The sequence below is a fragment of the Lycium barbarum genome, chromosome 7, assembly GCF_019175385.1.
Source record: "Lycium barbarum isolate Lr01 chromosome 7, ASM1917538v2, whole genome shotgun sequence".
NCBI classification, from domain to species: Eukaryota; Viridiplantae; Streptophyta; class Magnoliopsida; order Solanales; family Solanaceae; genus Lycium; species Lycium barbarum.
In genome coordinates this window covers 40,347,942-40,357,403 of record NC_083343.1, presented here as the reverse complement: position 1 = coordinate 40,357,403, position 9,462 = coordinate 40,347,942, and the positions used below count along the sequence as shown (strand labels likewise).

General features: G+C 35.4%; 1 long non-coding RNA gene across 1 annotated transcript; it reads left to right on the top strand.

Annotated features, from left to right (window-relative positions):
- Positions 1-3,606: 3,606 nt before the first annotated feature.
- Positions 3,607-7,358, top strand: LOC132603409 (uncharacterized). Its single transcript, XR_009568224.1, has 3 exons — positions 3,607-4,735; positions 6,210-6,266; positions 7,035-7,358. It is a non-coding gene; the product is annotated as an uncharacterized LOC132603409 (long non-coding RNA).
- Positions 7,359-9,462: the final 2,104 nt, after the last annotated feature.

Below are 9,462 nucleotides of genomic sequence, written 5' to 3'. Positions count from 1 at the left end.
TCTAGTCATTCAACTTCTAAATTTTGTTCATCAATGAAAGAAACAAATTACCAACATGTACATTCATACGCCACTGATACTATATATTCAGTCAATTCTCAAGAGTCTAGATACTCAAAGGAAAGTAGGAGTACTCATAAATCAACTTAACTACATAATCTCATAAAACCAAAAGACCTAAGTAAAAAATAGCAGAACAACAAAAGTAGCAACCCACTTGATATCTAATCATATCATACTATAATGGTTGATTCTCAACAAAATCTACTCATCTCCCTACTAGCTCTTTTGCATATAGAAATGTAAAAATAATGAACAAAAATATAGATACCCAAGAAAGCAGAGAATCGCGAAACAAGATTAGCCAAATATACCTAAAAGACAATGTAACATTTTATTCACTTTCCACTATAATAACTACCCTTGTAGTCGATTACAAATAATTTATATGGTATTTTGCAACAACTCAATTGTATTCCAACAAGACAAGAATAAGGATCTGGGTAACCAAAAGAACTAAGAAACAAGGAAGAAGAATAGTCGTTCAAAATCTTACATGCAATTTTGAAGAAGAAAACAAAGAAAGCATACCTCAAATTGTCACATAGGCCGGCGACGGCAACGGTATACGGCGGCGACGGTGACTAGCAAGGGCCGACGGTGACTAGCAGGCGGCGTTATTAGGGTTAGAGAGAGGAGGAGAGAAAACGTGAGACCAAAAGAGAGAGAAAGGGAAAAGGCCGTGGACGGCGACGGCAATGGCGGCGACCGTCACTGGCAGATGACGACCGTGACTGGCAGCTCGTTAATTATTAGGGTTAGAGAGAGATAGGGGAGAGAGAAGGTGAGAGGAAGAAAGAGAGAAAGGGGAAAGATCGATTAATTGAGGGTCTGTATTTTATTTTACTGGAGTAATTATACCGACCTCATGAGGTCGGTATGTATATTATTTTTTAATTTTATTTTTAATTTAAAAGAATACCGACCTCATGAGGTCGGTCTATTTAAAATAATTTAAAATTTATTTTTAATAAACCGACCTCGTGAGGTCGGTATTCTTTTAAATTAAAAATAAAATTATAATATTTAGCATCATATGAATTTCCGACGTACAGAGGTCGGTACTTTATTTTTTGAAATTTTGGTACAATATTACCGACCTCATGAGGTTAGTTTATTTTTAAAAATATCGAAAAATTAATATTACGACTGAGGTCGGTTATTTTCCAACCTCAACTGAGGTCGGTTTTTTTTATGTCAGAAAATACAACTTTTTTAGTAGTGATACTTTGTCAGTTGATTTTTGGTAACCTTTGAATGACGGGTTTCTTTTTTTTCTTCAATTTGGAGCTCTGAAATTGTTTAGTGGTGGAAAAATGGTGGAAGTATGTTAGAAAGAAAAGAACTAGGGAAAAATTAATAAAAAAAGGGATTTAAATGAAACATACACGTGTTAAATGCTGGTTGGTGCGTGTATTTCACTGCATACTTTAGATCTGAGTATAGCGTTTCAGGGAGCAAATTATTTCACTTTAAAAATGACTAGGATGGTCATAGGATCCCCGCAAAAGTTTGGTGTATAGTTGAGATTTCGGTCAAACGTTGGGGGCTCATTTGGCCTTTTTCTCTTCAGCCGAACCCATAATGCACGGACTAACTCCGCCCCCGTTAACAAGAAACCAAACTAATTAGTTAAATTTAGCTGAAGGTATTTGAAATTGATGATAATCTCAGCTCATTGCTGGTATATATGTAAAAAAGAGACGAGGCAGCAACAAAGTGAAGAAGAAATAAAATTAAAACAAGTAGAGTCAATGCATATTAACCCCTAACTAAAATTTAATAAGAACTGAAGTGTAACATGAATAACTTTGAAACAGCCAACTATTTTTTGACACTTCATTAACTGGCAGTTTCCTGCCAAAACATTAAACATGTTCTACTTAAGGCAGTACATGCAAAAATTGGACGGAAATTAGTGGTAACGTTGATGTGTCGGTGAGCAACAACTGCTTCGTCATAGTACTTGCTTATAGGCTAACAGATCACACTTTGGCCAAGTATTTTACAAAGAGACTCATGTATAGTGACAAACAATTCACATTCTTCAAGTGGTCTTAATAATTAAAGAGTTTAAAGTGAAGAAAAAATGGACAACAAATAAGCCAAAATTCTGTGCGTCAGTCTTCCTGATTTGCAACCATCGATATGAAATTTTGGAATAGCTACTGTCCATTATTTTCTAACTGCAATGACGATTCATCCATGAAATCTTTATAAATATTTAACAAACAAAAAAGAGGAACTACTATCTATACTAAGCAAAATTGGATTTGTCTGTTCTACACGTAATAAGAAAATCGAATTAATTAACTAATAGCAAGACCTCTAAATGATAATTTCAAAATCCACCCAATTTATTTCAGCGTGTAGGAATTTGATTGGAGAGCATCTTGACAAGTTTTAAATTGAACCAATAAGTTCCACCCCACAAATTAGTCATTGAATTGGAAAGAAAAAGAAAATGTCTAGTGAAACTTTATCTTTCTTTTTTCCGTGTTCCTTTTCTTTAGTATCACGAAGTGGTCTCACTAAAACTCATAATTACAACTTATGATCTTTTTTAAAAAAAAATTAAGTACATAGTGGGTTGGGTAGGGGAAGGAGAAATGGGATAGCAACTTATGATCTAAAAATTGTTTGACGGGTGGGACATTATTTATGTTTCAATTGACATGATAGAAGAGTATAAATAGCGCATGTTTGGTGCTAATACAATTTTAGTGAAGTTTAGCATTGGACAATTGTAATTTAGTGTAACGTTTTGGAGCTTCGACATCTCTGGATAACTAAAAAATTTGTCTTGTCATAGAAAAGAACGAAATAATAGCAGTAAATTTGTGTCTTGGAGTTGGGAGAGGCCCCAAAAAGGATATTTAAAAAAACAAATGGGGCTGGATTTTGTCTGTCACTTGTTGTCTGTCACTTGTTGTCTGTTATTGGTATCCGCATTACAGTGGCACGTTGTTTGGAGTTCTAGTTTATATAATCGAAGTCTTATGGAGGAAGCCAAAGCTAATACTACTATCTATATATTATTAAAAAGAAGATAGTTTGCAATAGAATTTAGACAAGTGGCAGCGCAGGAGAATGTCATGTGTTAGTTTTAGGACAACAATTAGTTAATTAGGTAATTTTAGTTATTATTTTAAATTAAAAATAATAACATATCTTTTTTTAAGTAGTGGTTGTACACAATTTTTCACAAAACTGAACAGTTAGTTTTTATATGAGTAGTGGTCTTGAAGGCCACGTTTTGCATATTCTTCCAACTTTGAATTTCTTTTTGTTTAAATAAATTAGAATGAGTTTGAATTATAATTAAATCCTAACAGGTTACAAAATCGACTAATTTTAGTTATTAGTTATTTTTTAAAATTTAAAAATAATAAAATATCTTTTTTTTAAGTAGTGGTTGTACACAATTTTTAACAAAACTGAACAGTTTAGTTTTTATATAAGTAGTGGTCTTGAAGACCACGTTTTGCATATTCTTCCAACTTTGAATTTCTTTTTGTTTTAATAAATTAGAATGAGTTTGAATTATAATTAAAATCCTAACAGGTTGCAAAATCGACTGATATAACTAACTGTAGACAAAAAAAAAACACAAAATTAGCTTAAATGGGTTTGCACAGTTTTCATATTAGACAGAGATAAAAGGACGTGCGACATGCGACGTGCTCCTCCGGTTTCATCAAATTTCGAAACTGTCTTCCTAAAAAATTATTTTACCTTAATCCCAATAATTAACTACCCCTCTTGAAAAAACACTACAACAAATACAACCAACCGATGAGGGAGAGAGAAGTCGGAGTAGGCAACAGCGGAGGCAAGTAATCTTCATACATACTGTTGATTTATGACAGATGGAGGGAGGCAAGTATTCATCATACATAGGACTCTTCACAGTTACAGTAATACTACCATTTCGATTCCAACAAGTTGGTTTTCTTTTTTATAGTTTGTTCAGGATTCAATTTTATGGGTTATTTTCATAATCTGGCGATTGGTTTACGGTTTGTGTTGTTCTTTTAAGAATTTTGAAGGTTCCGAGTTTATTTTTGGGTAATTTTGCTTCTGGGTTTATCTCAGTTCAACTTCATCAAGTTAGTTTTCCTCTTTACAGTTTGTTCAAGGTTCAATTAGATCTTATGGGGTATTATTCAAATTTATGCTAATAGGTTGAGTGTTTCTGTTGTTTTTAATTTTGGCATTTTGAAGAGAGAAGTTGGGAGAACTCATCACCAACAGTTTAGTGTATGTGATTCTAATTTTAGGAATCTTTGCAGGGCTGATGTTTTAGAGAATTGAAGGCTGAAATGAAACGCAAGGTAATGGTGTGCATCTGAGTGAAGCTTGAATGCAAGGTTTAACTAATCAGTTTTGCAACTTCATATGATTCTTTTGGAATCTGCTATCAGGAAAAAAAAGATATGAAAAAATGTGTAGAAATAGCATATCAATCCTTTTTAATCGAGAATTATCTACTTTTTACTTTAGTGACAATTATTTTCTCGATTGTTTGGCTACTTAACTCACATGTTGATGTGGTGTATTTCGAGTGCTTTTTGTGGTTGTTTCAGCTTCTCCCATGTTGTTATGGACGCTTCTCCGGCGGATTATGTTTTTGGATTCATCATCGACAATTGTCATATGTATTTGCTTGGACAAGGTACTTCCATCTTCGGATCTATGACATTGTATATCTTTATCTAAGAGCCATTTGTGGAGCTTTAGAAGGTAGTCTAAGTAGTGTATGAAGGTCAATCATAATGACACGCTGGCATGTTGAGCAGGTATTGATTAATTGGCCTATAAACCTTATTGAGCAAAGAGTTTTCTTCTTAGATTATATTCCTCTGAAATTCGTTTTTGTTACACCTCGGAAATTTTTCCGTACTTGTGTGATGAGTAGAACAATGAAGGACTTGAGTGTATGGTGTTTTACTAAGTCGAGAATGGCTAATTTTGCATTTTTGGAAATAATAAAGTTGCAGAAAAATTTTCACCCAGTGGTCGTATATGGCACTATACGGCCCGTAAAGTGATTTACGGACCGTATAGTGCAATCGTCTTTCATTGCGTCAAAAATCTCAAGATTCTGTTAAGTGTTGAAATGGTTAAAGACGACCCAGAATACGGCCCGTAAACTGGTTTACGGACCGTAAACCAGGTCGTAAACCACCAGGTCCCTCAGCCAAGACTTTCTGTAAATGTTGATATGGTTAAATACGACCCAGTTTACGGCCCGTAAATTGGTTTACGGACCGTAAACCAGGTCGTAAACTGCCATGTCCACCAGCCAAACTCTCTGTTCTTGGAATGCTTAAATACGTCCACAGTGGACGGGCCGTAAATCAGAATACGGTCCGTAAACTGCAAGTTACGACCACTGTTCACCCGACGAGAATTCATTAAAGATCAAATTTTGGGATTATTAAAAGGGGCTTGGACTACAATTCAGTTCATTATTCATCAACACAACTCAAGAAACCTCTAGAATATTCTAAATTATTCCTCCACAAGAATTCAAGAGAATCAAAGGGAATATCAAGATCATCACCACTAAATTCATGAAAATAAGTGTAAGAACACATCAAAGGATCTTCTAAATCAAGCAATTCTAAAGAAGGGTGGAACTAGGGTTTTGGCTAAGTGAAGAATTTCAACTCAAGGGTTGTTCAACCACTATCCAAGGTAAGTTTCATGATCATTCTATGTTGTTTGAAGTATTGAAAAGCTTAGACACTTGAAATGTAGAAGAACATAGAAATGGACCATTATTGAGTGAATAGTGCCATAAATGAATGATAGTGGGATTGAATTATGAATGTTGAAGTGTTGTGAATACAAATACGTTATAAATGATGTTTATATCATGAAACAAGCGTTAAACGCATGAAAATGCAAGGACGAGTCATAAGGCTAATTATGAGGGAAATTGGAGGAAAATGGTGGATTTTGCTAAATGTACGTAAACGACGATTGTTGATTTCGATATTGTGAGTAATGCTATGAATGTTGGGAGTTAATATAAAACATGGGAAAAATAGTATAAACAAGAGAAGCGCTGTCCGACTTCTCTTAGAATTAGTGACGCGTTCTTGTAGTTAGTATGCTAATGTTGATATGAATTCTTTATGAAGGTAACGACGCGATATTGAAGGAGAACGAGTGAGCGATATCTTAGCTAAACGACCAAGGTATGTGAGGCTAGTCCCTTCTTCCTGATGGTATGAATCTTGTAACACGAAATTCCTATTCTCTTCATGAGTTCTTATAGTCCGAAAAGCTAAGAGTCTAACTCCTTAATGTCTATATAAGATGAGGAATACGATATGATGATGCTAGTATAATGATGATGTTAATTATCGCTTACACTCACCTTATGTACTAGTTCCTTCAAGGTGAGGCAGAGTATCAATAGTTGTTCCATAATGGAATCGGGGGATCACGACTTTACGTCACCCCGATAGAATAAAGTTGATCTTGAGCCTTATGCATGTATTACAATGAGATAAATATTTTATGATGAGTATATTATTATTATGAGCATTTTATGATAAGCATGACATGAGCATTTCACACCGTGCCTAGTTGGCCGGGCAGTCACCGCCAAGGCGGGCAGCTATACGGATACACCATGACCTTCGGGCATGGGCAGACACCACTAGTGGGCGGCATGTGATGGTACCCCGGACGCGGGAGGCCTGGACGCGAGCTAATATTATTGATTATCACACCGTTCCGACATGGACGGGCAGCTTGCATATGATGCATATATGTTATGAGGATGAGTATGCGTAAGATGGCACGCATGATTTCCTTTATGATTATCAGACAGATCCAGATATTTCACGTTGATGTTATCACTATGTTGTTGATGTTTTCTTTCATTGTTTATGCTTCTCATACTCAGTACAACATTCGTACTGACGTCCTTTCTTCGGACTCTATGTTCATGCCCACAGGTAGACAGAGAGGAGAGCTTGGCCCAGATCCTCAGTAGCAGTCAGCTGGTTGAAAGCACTCCATTGTCCGGAGGTGCTTAGGATTATCCTTTTGGTATATATGTATATTTTGGGCACGACGGAGTCTTGTTCCGTCCATGTATATACAGTATGTTAGTAGAGGCTCGTAGATACGCAGTGTGGGTTAGATGGTCTCACAAGACGTTTTCATATGCATGTATATTATTTTGATGGCCGAAAGGCAATTGTATATAAAGTATTTATGTTTGTTTAATTATGATTTTCCTACAACTGGTATGTAAATTGATAAAAGAATATTAAATGAGCAAGACAAGTAGTAGAGTGAGCGGTGCTCGGTAACTAGCTTCGGGTACCCGTCGCGGCCCCTAGTTGGGTCGTGACAGTTTTTATGCTACTGCAGCGCACCGCTATAGAATCACTAGGAGACAAAAACATTCAATAGAACCTAAAACTGTTCTTCGAACTGCATGATAATTTTTGGTCTGGAATCAAGTAAACCGTCCTATCAAATTTATCTAACAGAAACATATGTTAATCATTCTCTAAATTTAAGGTTTTACGACATAGCCTAAGTAGTAGAAAATGGGTTATCACTTTTCCTTTGGAATTTATCTAACAGAAACATATGTTAATCATTCTCTAAAGTTAAGGTTTTACGACATAGGGTAAGTAGTAGAGAATGGGTTATCACTTTTCCTTTGGAATATAAATCTAAACAAATTAAAGGAATGACATGTACACAAGCATAGGAACTTTTAAGAATGTGCATTGTTCCCCATCATTGTATTCTCACTTCAACCAAATATTTGTTTTCCTCTAATGTCCATGCTTGCTTAATGTTTTACATCTCCACTTTAGGGGAAAACCTGCCTCAAGTGTTAGTACGGGTGTTCTTGATCTCGGCAAGGAAAAGTCTGCTGCTAAACCTCCAGGAAGGCCGTCTATTCAGTCTAAGACAATTGTCATCCCTGACTTAAGACCAGTAGACACTATTACTCCTATTTTTGAGACTAGAACTAACAGATGGATCTGTTATCAACCAAGGGAAATTTTTAAATTTCAATGCATTTTGTCGAAAGAAGGCAACTAATTCAATGTGCGTTTCAAACTTTGTGTTGTATTCTTTCTGCCAAAGTTCATGTTCTTGGAGAGTTCGCTTCACCTTAAATCTCAAAGGTCTACTCTTGGCCAGTCCCCCGCTACCCAAGATAAAATGTTTGTTCAAAATCTTTTTTGAATTTTCAACCGAGGAACTGTTTGACTGCTAATTTTATGCTTTGGTTTCTGGGGTGCACGGGGCTTTCTAATGAATATAAAGCAGTCAACATTGACAAAGGAGAACAGTTCACTTCAGGTATTTTTTGATTTTTTGCTAGAATCTGCCTAGAATTATGCTGATAAAGATAACATATGGCTTATTATTTGCATGCTATTATACCAACAAGGTGCTTTGGGCTTAACTTTTTTCTTCATTTTTACTTTTTGGGATGGCAAGCCAATAGAGAAGGTAATAACTTCATTCTTTGATAGCTTATACTAGAGTCTCCAGGGACACCAGTCAGCACCATAAATTTCACCAATAAGTATGCAGGTTTTTCTTTTTAATTATATGGAGTATAAGAGTAGGGGAAGGAGGAATGGGGGAGGAGACTGAGCTGCTAGATATCCCTAGGGTATAGGGATGAAGGTAACCTTTTCAGATCTCATTGCTTTTGCCATGGCCGAGTATATACTTCATTTATATAATTCATGTATTCACCCTTCTAGATAGTATACAAAGGTAGTATCTTCTTCTCCCGTAAGGTGTCAAATAACTTCCTTATTTCCTTCTGATTTTCAAGGAACTTCTACATACATATAGATTTTTCATAATAAATATGAAAAATATTCACATCATCTCTTGCAAAATGATTTTAAGTGCAACTGACAGAAGTGTTAATATACATATTAATGTAGTATGTTTCAACTTTTATGATCATAAAAGTTTATTTTTAATCCGAGGTGAACTTGCACTTAAATTTTTGAATTATACGAACGAAAAGTATAACGACCCCCAACTTGCATTCAAGAAAATATTTATGAGTTGCTTTGGAGTTTTGCAGAAGCCGCGGCAAATGTTACGAGGCCAAAAGGCCCGTTGTTATGTTTCAGGCTGAGGTGTCTGGTATATACTTAAATTTTACAATTTCTAAGAGGAAATGTCTGAGGTGCAAGTATTTTGAGGAGACGGCGAAGAGATATTTTTTGCAATATCAAAAAGTTCAACTTAGAGTTATCTATGTATGATAATTTTGTGAGGCCAATAAAGAGCTCGATTGAGCTATAAATTCACATAGTATAATTTTATCTTCAGAATTGTCATTCAATCGAATGACATATTCATATTTCTGAAAATATTCTTTGATTA